Genomic DNA, 22,623 nt, shown 5'->3' on the forward strand with positions numbered 1-22,623 from the left:
ACACTGCTTTATTTAGCAGATATTTTTAAGAAGCTTAGGAATAAATGAAAAGGTCTTTGTGCCACAGGTGACTGTTGCATTGTAGCAAGTCAGTGTCATCCCCTCTGCAGTATCTGTACCTGAAAAACATCTGACAACAGCTCATTTGAAACTACATCAATATAGTCCACCTAAATTTATATAAAACCTTACAGTGCAGACTGAGGAAAACTTTGACTTGAGCCCATTTATCAACTCTTATATGCAAACTTATTGGTTTGTCAGCTGCAATTATAGTATTCTGACACTCCAGCCAAAGTCTGCTGTATTGTCAACTTTTAAATACTGCTGAGAAGCCAAACTCTTGCACTCGTCTTTCTGATCTGCTTGACTGACTGTGATAAATTGAATGAATTCCACTGAATACATATTATAGAAACAAATGCATTTTTGAGACTAACTTTTCAAAACTCACCATAAAAATATACAGAAATATTATGTGGTGAGGTGTTACTACGCAATTGACAAAAAAAGGATTTGTTGCCACAGTTGTGGGGGCTGTGAATTCACACCGGGCTAGGATTAGGTGAGGATCCATAGCCTGTTACATGCAGCAGATTCATACATGATAATTCTTTGTATATATCAGACTATTTCTTGGAAATCTAAATATCAGATGTGCATGTAGTGACACTCTGTTGCATGCCAAAGACTGATTTAGTCTTTTTTCTCAGAAATGAGAAGGTGGAACTTGCAGACAGAATGTCTCTGAACGGGCTTGTAAAACAGCCACTGACAAAAGCAAAAACATAAGAAGCGTTTAGAATGTGCAAATCAAAAAAATAAAGGGGAAAAGGACACGCAGTGGAAAGGACGAGAAATAAGTGCAGGAGAAAGAGATATTGGGGAAAGATGGAGGCTGTAAAAGTGAAAAGGGTAATGGGAGGGAGAGGAGAAAAGCAAAGCTGAATACTTACCCCAGACTTCCAGTGGACTGACACAGTTGCTGTGGCAACTCAGTAGGGATGCTGTGTGTGCTGCTACAAATGCTGAGTCAGGGCCAAAGTCAAACTGCCTTACTTTATTTTAACTGTGCAAAAGTTGCTGCAAAAATGCTCGATTAAACACCCTGAGCTCGGTGGAACTTTGAAAAGTCGCTTAAAAAGGAAAAACTAGAAAGTTTAAGACTCTGAAAAGCTGTTAAACACTTAGATAGTTAAACAAGTTAGAGAAGTAACAGAAAACTCAGCCGCATACACACACAGACACACACAGACACAACACACACACACAACTCTGTGAAGCTGAATGAAAAGTCCAGTGTACCTGCCTGTGTCTTATAGTGCCACTCTGACCACAGACACACCCCTGACAGCCTCAGGACATGCCCCTCCTGCATGTGTGTGTGTATGTGTCTGAGTGGGTGTCTGAGTGTGTAGGTGCGTGTGTGTGTGCGTGTGTGTGTGTGTGTGTGTGTGTGTGTGTGTGTGTGTGTGTGTGTGTGTGTGTGTGTGTGTGTGTGTGTGTGACCGCTCCAAGGCACCACTTCACCTTCGACCACACATGAAAACATTTCAAACATTAGTTGGAAAATAAATGAACCGCTTAAACCCACTCACTGGTCAGGACACACATGTGTACACACATCACACACACACGTATCAGTAAGCGTGTGCTGAAGGTATCATTTAACAGGGTTTGTACACCTGATGTATGCACATAAGAACCATGTATTACCATATATGTTAAAACCACATATGCAGATAACACACACAAACACACATACACATATGGAAAGCCATAATAGCCATGCCTTATACAAACAAGAAAATAAAACATGTAATGAGTTTATGATTTTGGTCCGGCGAGGTGCCTCATGGCAATGACAGGCTTCCGAGGCATAATTTTAGGGGGGAAGAGAGAGATAAAGCGAGGACAGAGAAACCACTAGCTTATAAAAAAACACGGCGGGGCTGAAGGGCAAGGGCCGATCTGGTCGAACAGGAAGAGAAGAGCGAAAGAGAGAGGGATGGAAAGAGGAGAAAGTGGCAGGGAGTGACACTGCTAAAACCTCAGCCTGATAGCATGATATATATAGAAGCATTTGTTAAAATGCCATACAGACCAGAGCAAGAGGCTAATTACAAGTCACACATGCACACATACTGTATATGTGCACTCAGACACACATGCAAACATGCGCTTGTGCGCACACATAGCCGAACAAGGGGAAAAAATGATCAATAAAACGACAATGATAGAGAGAGCAAAACAAAAACGGGACCTGCAATTAAGTACCTCCTTTTTTTGGAAAGTGTCAAGTAACAAACTGGACCGAGCTGGAGGGGTAGAGGAATGTGAGGACTTCCACAGAGAACCTCACTTGACCTCTAGAAATGAAGCAAATGTGCTTTAAGTGCAGCAGGGAAAGGTGAAGCTGATCCTTTAGACTGATGAGATGCATATGCTTTCAAATGATGGCTCCATAGGGTTTCAACGTTAAATAAAACCTATTTTTTAAAAAAAAGCTTTGATGAGAGATCAAGCATTTCCTAAAAGTTGTTTTTCTGTTAAGTAACATTTAATTGTTTCTCACTGGTTGGGTAAGTGCAATAATACTTAAGCTACAGTGTCACTGCATGTGCTGAGTGTGTGCAGCAGGGCCATGTGCACGGAAACTGTAATTAAAATACAAAATGATGTCCATAAAGGATGTTCAAAATGAGCCTAACCGCTGCCTTTAGAAGTCAACCGTTCACAGCCAGACAATCCAAGCTTGCAATGTCTGCATGTGATGCTTTTGCATTTAAATCCTCTTTGACTCTGGATTTCTTCTCAAAACCACTACAGTAGGGACCGCCAACACGTGGGACTTCCACTGGAGCTACATCCACGAGTGCCTTCAAATAACCATTTTCTTGTTTGCTGGTACTTCTCAGGCTCATGGCATTGGAGAACTTTTCAGTGTATTTTAAAGAAACTTGTTCTCGGGAAGAACTTTACATTTCATGTCACTGATTTTCAGCAAAGCAGCAGAGAACAATGCCATCCATCAATAAGTCCATCCATCATCTTGGTGGCAGCAGCCTAAGCAGAATGTTTCAGCCATCCTTCTCCCCAGCAACACGTTACTCCTTGGGGCATTGAGAGGCGTTTCCAGGCCAGATGAAACATATAATCTTGTCAGCAGGTTCTGGGGTCCCCTCCCAGCTGGGTGTGTCTGAAAAACCTCAAAGTGAGGTACCCAGGAGACATCATAGCAGTGGCTTTACTCTGGGATCCCTCCGGATATCCAAGTTTCTCACCCTATCCCTATGGCTGAGTCCAGCTGAACTATGGCGATGACTCATTTTGGTTGTTTGTATTTGCAACCTTACTTTACTGAATCGTCACCCTGATCTCATGACCATAGATGGGTTAAAATGTACGTTGACTGGTAAAACGAAAGCTTCGCCTTCCAGCCCAGTTCTCTTGTTTCTTGTCCAGTACAATACTTGCATATTAATCCACCAGCGGAACCAGTTTCTCCGCTTGAATACGATCCTAAGTCATGTCTGTGTAAGGTTCTCAGTCATCCAGGTCATGTTAGTCTAAATAGCTTGAAAAAAGGGTGGTTTAAGTGTTTGGTTTAAGTGTTCTGGACTTATTTAAGTGCTTTGAAGGTGTTTTGGCTTTCATACAAGAGATTTCTTCAATTCTAAAACCAAAAAGTGGAGAGTCGCCAGTATTGAAACCCTAGTGAGGGTTGTACCTTTGAAGGTGTTCCTTTGACTATTAATCATGTACCTCATCACATGAGTCAGGGCGTGAAAATAGGCATGGGTCATTACTGCCAGAGGTTTCGGGTGGAACCACTGTGAGACCTTGCCCCACTCCATCATGTGATCTATTGAAGTCACATAAGTCACATCCTCAGATGCTTGAACATCTGCATTTCGGAAAGCATCTTTCTGCCAACCCAGAGGGAGCACTCTACTATTTTCTAGTCGGGAACCATAGTCTCAGACTTGGAGGTGCTGAATGTCTTTCCAAACATTTCACACTCAGCTGCAAATCATTCCAGTGTTCGCTAAAGGTCATGCTCCGACAAAGCCAGCAGAAACACTCCATCTCCAAAAAGCATGGATGCTATTTCAAGGCACAAACAAGGCTCAAACACACACTCTCCTCAACCTGTCTATGTTTTTAGATCCTGTCTGGCAATATCAAAACAGGATCAGAGACAAGGGAAAAAACTCACAAGACGACCAGATTAAGAACAACCGGGTATTCCTCTTCATTTTGAATTCTTCTGTTTCAGCCTTACCAGAATACACATTCTTACCTTTGATTTGCACAGCTAGTGTTATAAAATACCATTTTATTAATAAAAAAAAACTATAAAAGGAAATAAAATGACAAATACCAATGTAAACTGACAGCTTCTTAACAAACCCTAACATTTGCTAACTCCCTAAATTGAAGACCCCGTGATAAGAAAAGCAGTGGGCAGCTGTCATCATAACTCACTAGAAGTCTATTCATAGACAATGTAAAACTTGAACATAGTTCAACACTGGGAAAATAAGACCAATCCAAAAGTCTATCTGCAGGTGATGGCTGTAGTTGTCCTATAGAAGTCTACGAGAAACTAGCTAAAAACTAAATCCATCCATCCATTCGCTTCCACTTATCCTTTTCAGGGTCGCGGGGGGCGCTGGAGCCTATCCCAGCTGTCTTAGGGCGAGAGGCAGGGTACAGCCTGGACAGGTCGCCAGTCTGTCACAGGGCTAACACATAGACACAGACAACCATTCACACTGACCTTCAGTCCTGCATTCACACCTATGGGCAGTTTAGTGTTTTCAATCAACCTATCCCCACTAACTGCATGTCTTTGGACTGTGGGAGGAAGCTGGAGTACCCAGGGAGAACCCACGCAAACACGGGGAGAACATGCAAACTCCGCACAGAAAGACCCCACCCTGATGGTGGAATTGAACTCAGGACCTTCTTGCTGTGAGGCAATTCATTAACCAATGAGCAAGCAGTTTCAACCTCCATATCACATCATGATGGCGGATACGAAAACGCTCATCTAGAGGATCCCGAACGAGTCTTCAGAAACTACTGGATCACATCATAGTAGCCACACCTTTTTATACTTATGAGTTTATTATATCATATTCATTAAATCCACCCCAGATTTTTGATTCAGTTTTTTAATCTGTTTTTAATTTTCAGATCTTTTTCACAAGTGGTGGAAGTTGCTTAGTTGTAGCCCAGGATAATTGTTGCATGGTGACGGAAAAGAGGGACTATGTAGTTGATTTACAATGCATGCTGATTCCTGTGGCAACGTTCTATATTTTGTAAAAATACAAATAAAAAAATTATAAAACTACGAATTACAAAAAAAAAAAAAATCCAAAACAAATCTTACCAGTGCAATAACAACATCATCATTATTATTATTTATTTCACAGAAAAACCACAAAACAGTCCTTTTTAAGCAAGTCAGGTATCTGACTCAAACATTCATCTTCATCTACCTCATCATTAACTATTGTGTTAATTAGGTGGCTGTTTAAAAGAGTCACCTGGAGAGATCCCATTAGCCTCTGTGTTTGTATGTGATATGTAATTAGTCTGTAGCTACTGGTCAACACACCAGTAAACACTCACAGTCATGTCATAGCTAACTTCTAGTTGCTTTCTGGTCTGTAATTGCAGTTTCTTGGTTATATCGCTCCGATATGATAACCCTGCTTGCACGCATGTGACAGCCATGTGCTCGGGCTTGGAGGCTGCAGTCAGATGGATATTGTAATGAAAAAAAAGAGGGAGAGGGGACAAGAGCGTAGGAAGAGAGGGAGGATATAACAGGACATTAGCACCTCTAAGAATATCCCTGCAAACACAACAAAGACGCCAACGCGACGCCAACACCCGGAGTGCTTTCGTCATTTTATGTGAACGGGCGAAAACAACAAAACAGGATAACAATTAAAAAAGAAAAACACCTCAAAGGAAAGGGAGAGGAGAGTGATGACTTTTTCTAAACTTTGTAAAACAGTAATTACCCCAAAGCCTGCACGCTGTTATTTCACACATACAAATAACAAGTTACGAAAACGTCAGATGACCAGTCACATGCTCTGCTCGGTTCTGAAAATAGCAATAATAAAGAATGGCGAAGGCATGACAAAAACATGGCTGTTATTCTCTTCTGTGGTGGTTTTGGAGGCGAGGACCAGTTAAATGTGTTGGAGAGCTTTTTCTGGCTCCTTGATGTCATGCTGCAGCTCAGCTGAGAAATCCTTCAGGATGAAGCTGTGAAGGAAGGAAAAAACCACAAAAGAGGAAACACAAGAATGAGTGGAACTCCTCGCCTTTCAGGCAGAGGTGACTGAGCAGCGCCTGAAATCACAGGTAAACCGAGGCGAAGCCACCATGTTATTGGCTTCCAAACAATGAGCCAGGATTTTGGTCAGGCATGGGACTCTATTTAATTTTTCTGTGAAAAGTCTAGACACACAAGAACGCCCCAGTCATGCTGACAGATCTGGCACGTTTGAGTTATTTAACAGTGGTGTTCCCTGGCAACGATGTGTAATCGCTAAAGCTTTATCAATTGGTTGTTACATGAAATGCCATTCCAGTAATAGCTCTTGGAATGAAAAAAAAAAGCAGTAAACAGCTGTCCAAACTGATACTTCACTTTAGTTTGTAGGCTTTTCTTTTCTAGATCTCAAGTTCTCCACCCCTTTGTTTACCTGTTTTTTAGCAGTCTAGCATCCACAGTTTCAAGACATCGTTTTCAAATTTTGTGTAACGATAGATACCAATAACAATTTGTTTTTGCCATAATGGTTGCAAACGGTGGCTAGCATTGCTGCCTCACAGCAAGAAGGTCCTGAGTTCAATTCCACCATCAGTCTTTCTGAGTGGAGTTTGCATGGGTTCTCCCCGGGTACTCTGGCTTCCTCCCACGGTCCAAAGACATGCAGTTAGTGGGGATGGGTTAATTGGTAACTCTATATTGCCAATAGGTGTGAATGCAGGAGTGACTGTGAGAGCGAATGGATGTCTGTGTCTATGTGTTAGCCCTGCAACAGACTGGCAATCTGTCCAGGGTGTACCCCGCCTCTCGCGCTAAGACATGTAGGATAGGCTCCACCCCATCTGCAACCCTGAAAAAAGCTAAGTGGAAGACAATGGATGGATGGTTGCATTGATTTGCTAAAATAATAGTATTCTGTTAGTCTAAATAAGCTTAATTAGCTTAAATTGAAGACTCAGTTTGTTTAATATGCTATCCCTGTAATGCCTGAACCATGAATAAACTGCAAGAAAATATTAGTATAAGTAGTATAAGTATTATTGAACCTTCTGACAACAAATTTATATATATGAGTTTTAATTTGGATCATATTTGCACATTTTTGTGCAATTCATTACCATCAAATGTATCATGCAATTTATTTAAGAGGGGGAAAAAAAACACACTGATGATGTCGAGGTCTCAAAAATGCATCTACCAAAGTTACAAAGTAACTTATTATATTCATGTTTTATATATAAATTTCATTTTATTTATTTTTTTTCTTTGATTAAACTTTATTTTATTGACCAATGCATTAAAATACAGTTTCAGACATAATTACAAATTTGTGAAATGGGACTCCCCAAAATCTGCTTTTACAAATAGGTAACCAAACACCCAAATGCAAAACATGCAAATATAAATATTCACAGGATCCCATGGTATGGTCACATAAACCCAATCACACAGTGGCGCATTAAAATACTAGCATAAATGAATTAAAATGTGAACTTCACAAAATAAAGATTTGGGGAATCCTATCCGTAGAGCGTTTGGATCAATCATGTTTTAGTTGCAGCTGTTGTAGGAAGCTAACACTTAACATTTTGTAGCACTTTCACACTGATTCTAGATCTGTGAACCTTTGCAGGTCACACTAAAACATCTCTTTAGTTTAAAACTAAAACTCACTTTGGTTTGTTATCAAATGAATAAATCAAGCCTGGATTTGTTTGGTGTCTTTAACCCTCTCTGTTCCAAGGGCACCATAACAGAACTGACTCTACACTCTGTCCCAGTTGTATATTATTACATAATCCTGTTAAGCAAGTGCACTTTTTTTCTAATTTAAAGGTCATATATCCTCGATTCAAACTTACTCACCAATGTGAATACTGGGAGTAACTGAACACATGGACCAATGTGGTTTATTGAGGTTTCATGCAGTATTCCCACCAAAAATCAGACTCAGTGGACTGACGCATTTATTATTTACTGTGGCAACAGGCACAGTTGGCCTAAAATAACACATTAGTTAACAATAATAAACCTATTAGTTTTAAATAATGGATTTGGGAATTATTAACACCGAGTTAGACAATAACCCTAAAATGTCTGTGAAGGTTCTCAGTCATCCAGGTCATCGTAGTCAAAGGAGCTTGCAAAGAAAAGCGTCTGGACTTCTTTAAGTTGCTTGAAGACGTTTCACCTCTCATCCGAGAAGCTTCTTCAGTTCTAAGGTCAAATGGTGGAGAGTCCCAGATATAAACCTAGTGGGAGTGACCCCCCACAGAGGGACAAAAGGACCCCCTGATGATCCTCTAATCGCCTGAGCCAAGGTGTGAAACTGGGTGTGGGTCCCAATCAGCCAGAGTTTCGGGTATGTTCATTGTGAAACCTGGCCCCACCTTATCATGCGAATTCCTGAGGTCTACCGGAACCAAATTCCCTGTATGTGTCTGCACATATACTTGGCCAATAAACACGATTCTGATTCTGATCAAAGATGGAGAGGTAAACACATGCTGCTCTACAGGCTGGAAACCTCTGCATTGTCTTAGGTTCAAATCCAATGAAGTCCATCAGATTATCTCAGAAACGTGAGGTCAGCTAAGCCTGAAAGAGGGTTGTTTGCCTTAATTCCTTAACCGTTTTAACCTCTTGGAGCTCAATGATACACCATTTCGGAAATGCACATTCAATATCACCCGTCGCTCAAGTAAAAACTGATGCTCATGTCAATGCATGCATGCATGCATGCATGCATGCAAAAAAAAAGTCTTGGATTTCAATCTCTGTCACAGGCCTGGAACAATAAAACTCCAACCACGACTTCATATGGTGATAATGGCTACCCTATTGTAGTCATGATGGGGGATACCTAGCTGTGACGCACGTAAGCAGCTATTATCTTACGGGCCAAGAAGTCAAATACAATAAAAAAGAACTGAGGTGGCAAAAAAGGTTTAAGGTAATTATACTCCATTCTTCATCAGACATTTCGTGTCCTGAGAGATAATGTGCACGTGTATGTCAGCGACGTGATCAGAGCAACCATACCCTCTGTTTGACTTCACAGAGGTGCCCATTATTGGCAAATGAAAAGCTGATTTACGCCAACGCTTTCTACATTAGTGCTCAGGCAATGTCTCATTATGGGGAACGTGTGCGATAACTGGGCAATTGTCGCCCCTTCACATGCGTCTGCAGACGGATGCGTTTTCCCTCACTCTCCATTTGCGTCTGTTGGGCCTCATCTGTATCCTTTGGTCATGTTTTCCAGTGGAACTGAACACCGGCTGAAACTTAGTGGGCTTCTCTTGTGTCACGTAGACATCACCGAGTTGGAACGAGAGAAGGTGAACTGACCAGAGCAGAGAAAAAGAGGGCACCAGAGAGGGAACCAGAGAGCAGGAGAACACTACAACGTCATTTTCCTGCAGCTACCACAGATGAACCATGTGCACAAACACAAATAAGAATCATTACTTTTTTTTTCAACCTCTTAGTTGTTGCAAGCAGATGCAGCATTGTATGGGAAGTCGTAAATTCAGGAATGCTTTGCATTTTGCATAAATGGCCACACAAAAGATGGAAGTCTTGGAGATAGAGATGTTTTTGAAGACTTTCCCATTAATTTAGATTTCGCCCGAATTGTCAAGAAAAAAAAGTGTTTTTCACAGAGGAGACAACACTTTGCTGTTGTTTAAGCCACCACGCCGACCACAAACCAATTCAGACTGCAAAACAGCCGTAAAAGGATCCACGCTCTTCTGTTTTCTGGGTTTTCACAGGATGGTCTTGAGTTGCGAAAAAGTGGAACCTGCGGACTTGTTTTTTCCAGCGCTCGCGGTTTTCCCTTACATCACCGCCGTCATTAACAGTGGATGTAAATCACCTCCTCGTGTTCAAGCATTTTAAATAATGATTCACTGCTTATACACAGACACACACGTGCTATCATAAAACACATTTTCACACACGCAAACATGTGAAAGCAATACGAAAACAACCCTTCTAACATGTTATCTCAATTTGTCCACCAAATACAAAGGATTCACTTAATTACTGTTTTAGTCGCTGCGAGGTAAAAAAAACAAACTGCCTCAGAGGATGAGCTCAGTAAGGAAAACAGGATTTTTATTTGGATACCTGCACTATTCATACATGTGATCTAGAGTCATGAAAAGATGAGTGAGCTTATAATAAAAGGTTGCTTTTACCAGCTGTTAGATAAGTAAACAAGTCTGCACAGTAAATATATGTAACTGTATATACATTAGCCAGTTAGCTAAGCTTAGGATAAAAGACAGTCAGGCTCTGATCAGTGGAAATAAAATCTAGAATATGAGAAGACTATCCCCTCATCATGTTTCAGGAAGGGACACAACACACACATAAATTAACATAAACAAAATTCATCTTTAATAATCTTTTTGCTTGTTAATAAATAAATAAAAACAGAATCAATTAAAAATGAATCAGCCAGCCACTTGGCAGCAACTTAGTGCATTCAGGCATGCAGACATGGGGCTCTAACTCAGGAGGTAGAGCAGGTCGATCCCTGGCTGCTCCAGTCTGCATGCCAAAAATACCTGGGCAAGATACCAACCTCAGGTTGCTGTTATCATACAACAGAGTGAGAATGTTAGACAGAAAACACTCACACAGAAAAAGCACATAAAAGGTGGTTGAGTGATTGAGCAAAAGAGGACCCGCTGAAGTTTAAAGCAAGCATCAGAAATGGAAAGAAAGGTGATTTAAGTGACTCTGAATGTGGCAAAGTTGTTGGTCCCACTACAGTACCTATTGGGATTTTCCCACACAACCATCTCTCTTAATTGTTGGGGTTTTTTCTCTGTTATTGTAGGGTCTTTCTCTTACAGAATAAAGTGCCTTGAGGCGACTGTTGGGCGTGGTTGTTGTGGTTTGGGGCCATATAAATAATGAAACTGAAAGTTTACCGAGTATGGTCCGAAAAAGAGAGTGGGTAAAAACCCATTGTTGATGGATGGTTGTTACAACCAAGGTATGCAGAAGAGAATCCCTGAACACACAACACATCACACCTTGAAGCAGATGGGCTACAGCAGAAGACACCGAGTGCCACTCCTGTAAGCTGAGAACACAAATCTGAAGCAACAGCTCACATGGGCTCACCAACACTGGACAAAAATTGGAAAAACGCTGCCTGGTCGGATGAGTCTTGATTTTTGCGGGGACATGAAAAGCATGGATCCATCCTGCCTTATATCAGCAATTCAAGTTGCTGATGGTGACCTTTACTGCGTACCCATCATCTGCTGGCTGCTTCCAACAGGCTAACACACCATGTCACAAAGCTCAAATCATCTCAAAGTGGTTTCTTGTACATGACAGTCAGTTCACTGTACTCAAACTGGCTCCACAGTCACCAGATATCAATCCAATAGAGCAACTTTGGGATGTGGTGGAGCAGAGGATTCACATCTTGGATGTGCAGCTGGCAAATCTGCACCAACTACGTGATGCTATCACATCAACATGGACCAAAAGCTCTGAGAAAAGTTTCCAGCACCTTCTTGAATCTATGCCAAAAAACATTTAGACCGCTCTGAAGGCAAAAGTAGGTCCAGCCTGGTAATAGCAAGATACTAAGTAACTAATGAAGTTTACGGTGAGTGTACTCTAGTTTCCACCTCTATTGATTACAGTATTTTCAGCTCTGTCTATGTAATGTACATCAAAGTCGCATCACAACCGAGCCGATGGTGATGCAGAGTCAACTGATGTTTTCATGTTTGTAACTTTGTAAAATCTTGTTCGCGAGTGATGGGAGAAGGGAGCCGGAGATCGACAGACGGATTGGGGCTGCAGCTGCAGTAATGCAGACGTTGCACCGGTCCGCCGTGGTGAAGAGGGAGCTGAGTGTAAAAGCGAAGCTCTCAATTTACCGGTCGATCTACGTCCCTACCCTCACCTATGGCCACGAGCTGTGGGTAGTGACCGAAAGAACGAGATCGCGGATACAAGCGGCAGAAATGAGCTTCCTCCGAAGGGTGGCTGGCCTCTCCCTTAGAGATAGGGTGAGAAGTTCGGCCATCCGGGAGGGGCTCAGAGTAGAGCAGCTGCTGCTCCACATCGAAAGGAGCCAGCTGAGGTGGTTCGGGCATCTGACAAGGATGCCCCCTAGGCGCCTCCTGGGTGAGGTGTTCCAGGCATGTCCCACCGGGAGGAGGCCCCGGGGCAGACCCAGGACACGCTGGAGAGATTATATCTCTCGGCTGGCCTGGGAACGCCTTGGTATTCCTCCGGATAAGCTGGAGGAGGTGGCTGGGGAGAGGGAGGTCTGGGCCTCTTTGCTTAGGCTGCTGCCCCCGCGACCCGGCCTCGGATAAAGCGGATGAAGATGGATGGATGGATGGATGGAACTTTGTAAAATACTGGAAAGCTAATTAACAATGATCTCATCATCATCTTGTATTATTAATGCATGCTAATAAAAATATACTCATCGTTATAGCGATGTCAGAATTTATTCAGTTCACAAAAAGCAGTTCTGGCAGAATTATTCTGGCTCTGAGTTTGATGTAGGTCTACTGCAGTGCAGAGACTCTGAGACAGAGTAAGAGCAGTGAATTTTCACCAGCCCTTCTCTTACAATGGCATGAATAACTCGCACATATTTGTGCACATATTTAAAAACAGTGTCTTATAAATTTCTATGTTGCAGCAGATCTGAATTATAGCATAATTTCACAATATCCTGTGTACCGAGCTGTATTAATACCTCTGTAAAAGTGCTGCAGCAGACCATAAAATTCCTGCTTTGAATACTACTTTATCATTACTCAGCGGTTGTATTTAAATTGGGCATGCTTGTAGCACTTCTCACATAAGACACACGCGAACAACACTCACACAGCCACTAGCTCGTGTCTCGTCACAAAGACATCGACCCGGACATGTTGATTTGCTCTGGCAGCACAAAGCCAGCGACTGGTTACTGGCGAGTTCAGCTAGCAGATTGTGGTTGCTTTTAGATTTATCTTGCCTCTCGCAGCGTCTGTGGAGCAGCAAAAAAAAGCTGCAGTCCCTTTCTTCCTGTTTTCTCAGAGCTTATTTTTAAAACTGTGTCATTAAACAGCATACAGTAGGCAGCGACAGGGGATACAGAAGACAGAGAGGGGAGAGGTCATTGGGGTACGCAGGGCGAGAATGCAGCTGAAACCACAGCAGACTTTTGTAAACTTGAGATAACAAAGAAACGAGACATCCGGGAAGTGACACTCTTCCACAACCAGACTGTCAAATGAATGAGCCTGACAGATGGAAACTCTGTGCAGCGTGACTTGCAGTTTGCTGTCTTAATCTAAAACAAATGAAGGGCGTATATGTGTGAGGAGGCGAGCACTTTTGCTCATGCCAGCATCTTTCCAGGTCTTTCTGTCTGTAATTATGCAATCCTCCACTAGTGTGTGTGTGTGTGTGTGTGTGTGTGTGTGTGTGTGTGTGTGTGTGTGTGTGTGTGTATGCTGAACCGGCTTGGATTGGGATCTGCGGTTTGTGCAGTGGGAATTTCATTGGCAGTGAGTTTCCTGGCTGACATTGGGGAGGCATGCAGGCAGCTGTGGCACGAGGGCGGAAGAGGGCCGGGCGGCACTCCCAACCACTCTGGTTGGACAGATGGACAGACAGATGATGCGATTGACAGGTTAATTGAAGCTTAGGCTTTGACTCCCACATGCACTCACACACGCTCAGAGGTGAAGCAGTACATCACTGCAATACAAGAAAATCTCAGGCTTCTTATCTGCTCCAGGCTGCAGTGAACATATACTTTTATCTGCCTGTTTTCAATCAATCTCGCCTTTTCCATTCGCCTCTTTCTCATTCTCATGAGTACAGCACACAGTAAATGCTGGGTGGGTGGAGAGGTAAAATGGGAGTTACACTTAGTTCATGATAACTGCACCAACTCCTAATTAAGGAGAGCATGCATTTAACTGGAACACCAGCTGAGCACAAAACATGGTAAAAAGTTGCAATGCATCAGATTGCCTAAACTTACAATAATCAAGCCAAAGAAGGAACATATGTGAGAGACATGCATGTTTGTTTAAACCAGGGTAATACCCAAAAGTTTAAGCCTGTGTAAACGCTTTTGAGGAATGCCTTAGCTGTCAAAACCGACAGAAAAAAACAAACTGCACATCACTAAGGTGTAATGGCACAAATAATCATAATAAAATGAATAAATAAACAAGAAACAGCCTGTAGATGCTCCTCTTTGCAGTCACAATTCTGACTCCAAAAGCTGCCAGACAAGCTACAAAGAGAAAATTATATTTTTTAATGTAAATTCTCAAATGTTAAAAAAAAAAGACTTTTAACACTTTACATCACTCCCTGAACTCTCACTCAAAAAAAATACACCTAATGATCCACATACACTGCAGTCTCCCAAAAAGCAGCATCCACTGAAACATGGTCCAACAGTTGGTTACGCAGTTCAGACGAGTTCAGGCAGAAGGATTTACTTCCATTTTTAAACCCTCTACTTTCTTCTTCCAATCAGCTTCATTTTATCTTCATACATATTTTATTAGTGGCTGAGCCACTGTATGGGAAATATACTTAAATATTTAATACCACCGCACTCATTAAAAGGCTGTTTAACCCAAACCAGTAAACCACTGGAGGGATTTCATCACCCCACTCTGCTGCATGGTCTTTCACAATGAGCTGTGAAAGTACATGACAGGAAGCAGGAAGTCTGTCTTCCCGAAACATCACGGCAGATGAATAAATTTTGCACACATTCAGTTAAGAAAAAACTCCCTAAAACGACTGCGCTGTAAAAACACCGGGACTGGGGAAGCCGAACGTGGCCCTCTTCTGGTGAAAAGCGCATGTGAGTGAGTAAAGTTCAAACCCTGTTATTGATACAAGCGTGCTGGAATTTGGGATTCAGACAAAGGAAGCCCTCTGCCAAAGATGACAGTCTCATCTCGGGGCTTGCGCATTTGTGAGTGTGTAATCAGGGGAGCTGGCTCTTATTGCGGTGTGCTCCTTACGCAGCAGTATATCCTGCCAAAACCACTCAAGTATGGTGTTGTATGTGATGGCGCTAAGGCACGGTTTGAAATGAGCAGTTACTGGAGCACACGCTGCAAAAGTGAAACTGTCTGAACGCGGTAATTGAACCAACTTGACGTGTTTGCAGCTTCTCCGCTTCTCGACTGGTGTCAAGCCAGCCTCCAATTCGAGACTTGCAGTCAAGCCAGCCTCCAGTTTGTTTTACGTTCCCTGTGTATTCAAAGTATTACGGGAATGGATGTGGAAACCGTATTTCAAAATAAAAGCCAACTTCGAGTGAATTAACAGATATGTTAAGAACATAATAACATATAATTTAGGCTTTTTTTTTTTTTTTACAAACTCTAATGTTAGATCTATATGACACAGCCTTGTACCCTAATTGTGCCCTGTCACTATCAAGGCCATCTTATTTTGGATTTCAAAGTAAAAGCCCTGTGAATCTTCATTTTTGAACTACTCTTTCAATGACTTAATAATGCTCTTAAAAGCAAAAGTCGTATTTCCAAATACTATTTGAACTTTATATCAACACTTTCCAACCACAGTCTTTTTCACAGTGATACCATATCAATATCAAGTCAGTCTGATTTTGCCTTTCATAGTAATGGCCCTTTGAAATTGTCCATAATTGACTTAATCTTCTAACGATTCAAAATGCTCTAAAATGAAAAATTATTGTTTCCACAGGGTAATTCCACCTTAGATCAACAGTATACAGCCCCACAGTGATACCATATCAATATCAAGTCATTCTGATTATGCCTTCCAAAATAAAAGCCTTTTTAAATTGTCCATAATTGACCTAACTTTCAGTGATTTCAAAATGTTTTAAAATGGAAATTTCCTGTTTCCACAGGGTAATTCCACTCCAGATCAACAGTATACAACCTCACGATGTTACCATATCAATATCAAGACATTCTGATATTGCTTTAAAAAATAAAAGCATTTTCAAACTGCCCATATCTGAGTTGCTCCTGGAACAATTTCAAAATGCTCTAAAATGGCACATTCCTGTTTCCACAGGGTAATTCCACTTTAGATCAACAGTATACAGCCCCACAGTGATACCATATCAATATCAAGTCATTCTGATTTTGCTCTCAAAAATAAAAGCCTTTTCAAATTGTCCATAATTGACCTAACTTTCAGTGATTTCAAAATGCTCTAAAAAGGAAGATTTCAGTTTCCACAGGGTAATTCCACTTTAGATCAACAGTATACAACCTCACGATGTTACCATGTCAATTTCAAGTCAGTCTGATTTTGCTTTTCAAAATAAAAGCTTTTTCAATTTGCCCATATATGACTTACTCTTGGAGCGAATTCAAAATGCTCTAAGATGGAAAATTGCTGTTTCCACAGCATAATTCCACTTTAGATCAATAGTATCCAACCCCACAGTGATACCATATCAATATCAAATCAGTCTGATGTTGCCTTCCAAAATAAAAGACTTTTCAAATTGCCGATATACGACCTACTCTTTTAAAGAATTCAGAACGCTCTAAAAATGAAACTTGCTCTTTCCACAGGATGAATCCATGTTAGATCAAAAGTGTACATCCACACCATGGTACTACTTCAATTTCAAGTCATTCTGATTTTGCCTTCCAAAATAATGGCCTGTTGAAAATGCCAATAACTTACCTAACTTTCAGTGATTTCGGAATGCTCTAAAAAGGAAATTTTCTGTTTCCACAGAATAATTTCACTTTAAATCAACAGTATACAACCCCACAGAGATACGATGTTAAGATCAAGTCACTCTGATTTTGCCTTCCAAAATAAAAGTATTTTCAAATTGCCCGTAGACGACCTACTCGTTTAACGATTTCAAAATGCTCTTAAATTGAAAGATGCTGTTTCCACAGGATAATTCCACTTTAGATCAACAGTATCCAACCCGACAGTAAAACCATGTAAATTTCATGTTGGTCTGATTTCGCCTTTCAAATTAATGGCCCGTCGAATTTGTCCATATGTGATATACTCTTTCAATTATTTCAGAATGTTTTAAAAATGAAAATTGCTGTTTCAACACATATTGGGTTTTCATTTTGAAAAGCAAAATCAGACTCAATTGATTATGACAGAATTGAATCATAAAGATGATGTAAAAGGAAGCTGAAATTGCCACTAGGTTGTAATTGATAGTACGTTTATATTTTAAGTCTGTGGAAAGATGTCATGGTTGGTTTGCAAGCTGTTTTGTAATTTCTTTATTTAGAATGACATCTTTTAATTTGAAAGGCGAAATCAGACCAACATGAAATTTACATGGTTTTACTGTCGGGTTGGATACTGTTGATCTAAAGTGGAATTATCCTGTGGAAACAGCAAAATTCTTTTTAAGAACATTTTGAAATCGTTAAAAAAGTAGGTCGTATATATGCTCAATTTGAAAGGGCATTTATTTTGGAAGGCATAATCAGAATGACTTGATATTGATATGGTATCACTGTGGGGCTGTATACTGTTGATCTAAGGTGGAATTACCCTGTGGAAACAGGAATTTTCCATTTTAGAGCATTTTGAAATTGTTCCAGGATCAAGTCAGATATGGGCATTTGGAAAATGCTTTTATTTTTGAAAGCAAAATCAGAATGACTTGATATTGATATGGTAACATCGTGAGGTTGTATAATGTTGAACTAAAGTGAAATTATCCTGTGGAAACAGCAAAATTCTGTTTAAGAACATTTTGAAATCGTCAAAAAAGTAGGCCGTATATGCTCAATTTGAAAGGGCATTTATTTTGGAAGGCATAATCAGAATGACTTGATATTGATATGGTATCACTGTGGGGCTGTATACTGTTGATCTAAAGTGGAATTACCCTGTGGAAACAGGAAATTTCCATTTTAGAGCATTTTGAAATCACTGAAAGTTAGGTCAATTATGGACAATTTAAAAAGGCTTTTATTTTGGAAGGCATAATCAGAATGACTTGATATTGATATGGTATCACTGTGGGGCTGTATACTGTTGATCTAAGGTGGAATTACCCTGTGGAAACAGGAATTTTCCATTTTAGAGCATTTTGAAATTGTTCCAGGATCAAGTCAGATATGGGCATTTGGAAAATGCTTTTATTTTTGAAAGCAAAATCAGAATGACTTGATATTGATATGGTAACATCGTGAGGTTGTATAATGTTGAACTAAAGTGAAATTATCCTGTGGAAACAGCAAAATTCTGTTTAAGAACATTTTGAAATCGTCAAAAAAGTAGGCCGTATATGCTCAATTTGAAAGGGCATTTATTTTGGAAGGCATAATCAGAATGACTTGATATTGATATGGTAACATCGTGAGGTTGTATACTGTTGATCTGGAGTGGAATTACCCTGTGGAAACAGGAAATTTCCATTTTAAAACATTTTGAAATCACTGAAAGTTAGGTCAATTATGGACAATTTAAAAAGGCTTTTATTTTGGAAGGCATAATCAGAATGACTTGATATTGATATGGTATCACTGTGGGGCTGTATACTGTTGATCTAAGGTGGAATTACCCTGTGGAAACAATAATTTTTCATTTTAGAGCATTTTGAATCGTTAGAAGATTAAGTCAATTATGGACAATTTCAAAGGGCCATTACTATGAAAGGCAAAATCAGACTGACTTGATATTGATATGGTATCACTGTAAAAAGACTGTGGTTGGAAAGTGTTGATATAAAGTTCAAATAGTATTTGGAAATACGACTTTTGCTTTTAAGAGCATTATTAAGTCATTGAAAGAGTAGTTCAAAAATGAAGATTCACAGGGCTTTTACTTTGAAATCCAAAATAAGATGGCCTTGATAGTGACAGGGCACAATTAGGGTACAAGGCTGTGTCATATAGATCTAACATTAGAGTTTGTAAAAAAAAAAAAAAAAAAAAAGCCTAAATTATATGTTATTATGTTCTTAACATATCTGTTAATTCACTCGAAGTTGGCTTTTATTTTGAAATCCGGTTTCCACATCCATTCCCGTAATACTTTGAATACACAGGGAACGTAAAACAAACTGGAGGCTGGCTTGACTGCAAGTCTCGAATTGGAGGCTGGCTTGACACCAGTGCTTCTCGGCAGAATATTTTGTGCGAGATTTAATTGACTTAATTGGCTGCTATAAGACTTTAAACCTAATAGGAAAAACATATGCGAATAAATCAGAGCAAGAACTTCGTTAAAAAGCGAGTAGGTGGATCACACCATCAGTGAGGTCATCACGCACCCATTACAGTACGTGAAGCATGCGCTCATCCTGCCGTTACAAAGCGCTACACATGCGGTAACACAACCGTCTATTCATTCCATTTAGTTTAATTAAGTATTAGTGACTGCTTTACTGTTCATATGAATATTCAAACTATTTAGTGATCGATAAAGGCGGCTAGGCTAAATTTTAAGTCAGTAGCCAAGTTAAATGAACGAACTACAGATGCTACACGCTATGGAAGTCCATGTGTATGTTAAATAAAATGAATACAAACGCAGTCTGTGCAGACACACACGCATATAAGAGCACCGTTTTATCAAAAAACAAACAAACCGAAAACGTACTTCTTTAAACCTTCATAGCCAAACAGCACTGAAGTTTTCGCCCAAACGCATGGCTCTAACCTTCCAGTATGTGCCGTGTGCCGGTTAAGTCACACGAAAACGTTACCGCCGTGCGTAAAAGCGGTCTGGTCTGCAACACCGGCTTAGTGGCGAGTGAAGCTCCAAACGATTCTGCCACAACTTAACTACCGGCTTCAGCAGCCATGCAGGTTATCCCCTCTTGTTTTAAAGAGGAAAAAAAGTTGTTTGACTTACCGGTTTGGTGAATAAACGGAGTGAAAATCAGTGTTCAGAGACGAGCATGATCGATTACAGGCGACTAGATTAGCAGGTGTAATTAAAAAGCTTGGCAATGGATAAAAACCACAAAGCCGGTGTTGAGGTTCCCCCTCTCTCTCTCTCTCCCCGGCTCCTCTGTGCGTGTGTGTGTGGCACATAAACACGGAGCTGGCTAACTCTGAGCTCACAGTGCGTCACTGCTGCAAGCTGAAACCCCCGTCAGTGTGTGTGTGTGTGCATGTAAACCCCCTCTGTTGCCGGTAGTATAGGCAACAGCCAACTGTGGCGCACAGCCTGGCAGATTCAGTTCGCAATATGGAGGCCCAGAGTGTTTAAAGCTAAATAAACACTAAACTACAGATGAATAAAAAACGTTCCATATTAAAAACTAAATTTAATATAGTCAGACAATGAAAAGAATAAGCTTAATGTTTCATTGTTTTATATTTAACTCATTTTAGAAGTTTTTCTTGTGACATTTTTGCCAAGACTTTTTTAAAAATACTTTAAATCTAGTCCATATTACACCGTAAAGCCAACAAGGTTTCATTTCCTAGACAACAGAGCTAGCCCAGGAAAATATTTTAATACCACATTATTATTGTAATCCTCTGGTTCTATAAATAAATTCAGGCTAAGTAATATTAAAAGGGACCTATTATGCTCATTTTCAGATTTTCTTGGATTCTCCTGGAGTCGTTTTGAATGATTCACGGTTCAAAATAGTAGCAGAGCCACTAAGTGTAAAAGTGTCTTATGAAAAGCAAATATGCTTGAAACCTTCATTTTTGTGGTGCATTAAATACATAAAACTGGAGCCCAGCAGTGACCAAGTGTTTTTGTTTCTTTTTTTACTGTCTGCATGTTTTCTTCCCAGCAACTGGCCCCTCCACCCACCCCTTGATGTGGATGTGCATATATCTTTCTAGTTTTATGAAGTGAGGGCTTCAGTGCAGTGCAGGCCCTCAGCATACATAAGTGTATAATGTGTTTTAACATGACAAGGACAAGGCCTAACTTCTTGTTAGTGATCATGATTGACTTCAGCTGGTAGTTTCTCTTTTCTGTCATGAAAGTAATTTGTTTGACAGCAGTTATTGGCCTGACAAACTCTCAGAATAATGGGACAGTCCAAGAAACTCTGAAGATCTAAGAAGCAGAATTGTAGATTTACAAGTTCAGAAGGTCTCTTGGAGCCATTTCTAAACACCTGCAGATTCCAAGATTACTATTCCGAATAATCGTATTCGGATGTGTTGCCTCTTTGCCAGAATCTGGAAGAAGACCCAAACTGTCACTGTCAGATGAGAGGAAGTTGGTTAGGACTTTCAGGAAACAACCCAGGAACCTGACACCAACATCTCTTTCCACAGAGAACCCTGTTTTACCTCACCATGGACGGAGAGGGTGTCAACCAAGAAAGAAGCTACTGCTCCAAAAGGAGTACTAACTCCAAATTCTTCAACTTCTCATTTGAAAGTTGGACACAGTTGGGTGTTCCAACAGGACATTGACCCGAAACACACATCAAAACTGGTTTTGGAGTGGTTAAAGCAGGCTAAGATTAAGCTTTTGGAGTGACCTCATTGACCTCAACCCTATTGAAAGTTTGACCACACATAAAAGCCGTGTCTTTGCCAGGTATTGAAACAATTTAAAGAATTCTGCCAAGAAGAGTGGTGAAATATCCAACCAGCATTATGCCAGAAACTTGTTGATGGCTACTAAAAGTGTCTGGTCGAGATACAACTTAGTAAAGGACATTTAACCAAATATTAGTGGGGGTGTTTTGTATATATAATATATATAATATAATTTTGACTCTGTGCTACTTAGAGAAAATCCAAAAATAAATTCAAGGAATCATTAAAAGCCCAAAATTACCACAAATTGATGCCCAGTGGGTGTAAACGTCTGATCACAACTGTATATGACAGAAATAAAGGAAAATCCTAATAAAGGTAATGTTTATTTATTTTGTTCAAGAGTTTCTCTACACCAATCAGCCACAACATTAAAAACACTTCTAGGTGAAGTGATTAACACTGATCACAATATCTATAATTCCAGGCACTCTTGGGTGTACACATACACGCTTCTTGCTTTTTTCAAATACTGTAATACAGTATTGTTTCATCTGATATTAGCGATGAAGTAGATTTCCATCGTCTGACTGCTTGGACTATTGAGTTGGTGTCAGGCAATGACTCACAATATTTCTCAGTGATGCTGGGGAAGCACAGACAAATCTCTGTGCTGACTCCTTCAGTCATCATACAGATCCTCACTGTTTAGTACATTTGAATACTCTGTGGAGACGCTGCAACGTGTGCAAGTCGTCATTAAGTAGGGAGGGACAAGTGGATTTGTGTGTGTGCTCTAAATGTCCCGCATTCAATTATACTGCAGGACTATCATATCAC

The 22,623-nt window shown here is 40.4% G+C and overlaps 1 protein-coding gene across 2 annotated transcripts in view; it reads right to left on the minus strand.

Moving 5' to 3' along the window:
- The window catches only part of relt (RELT TNF receptor), a 33,052-nt gene extending 12,626 nt beyond the window's left edge, over positions 1-20,426 (minus strand). Inside the window, exon 1 of one of the 2 annotated variants that reach the window (XM_080888619.1) lies at positions 20,177-20,426. The gene's annotated coding sequence lies outside the window, so the exon portion shown is untranslated. The remainder of the gene's footprint in view (positions 1-20,176) is intronic. The other variant, XM_080888618.1, reaches the window with a different exon arrangement.
- Positions 20,427-22,623: the final 2,197 nt, after the last annotated feature.

This window comes from Rhamphochromis sp. 'chilingali' (assembly GCF_963969265.1).
Source record: "Rhamphochromis sp. 'chilingali' genome assembly, chromosome: 8".
Lineage (NCBI taxonomy): Eukaryota > Metazoa > Chordata > Actinopteri > Cichliformes > Cichlidae > Rhamphochromis > Rhamphochromis sp. 'chilingali'.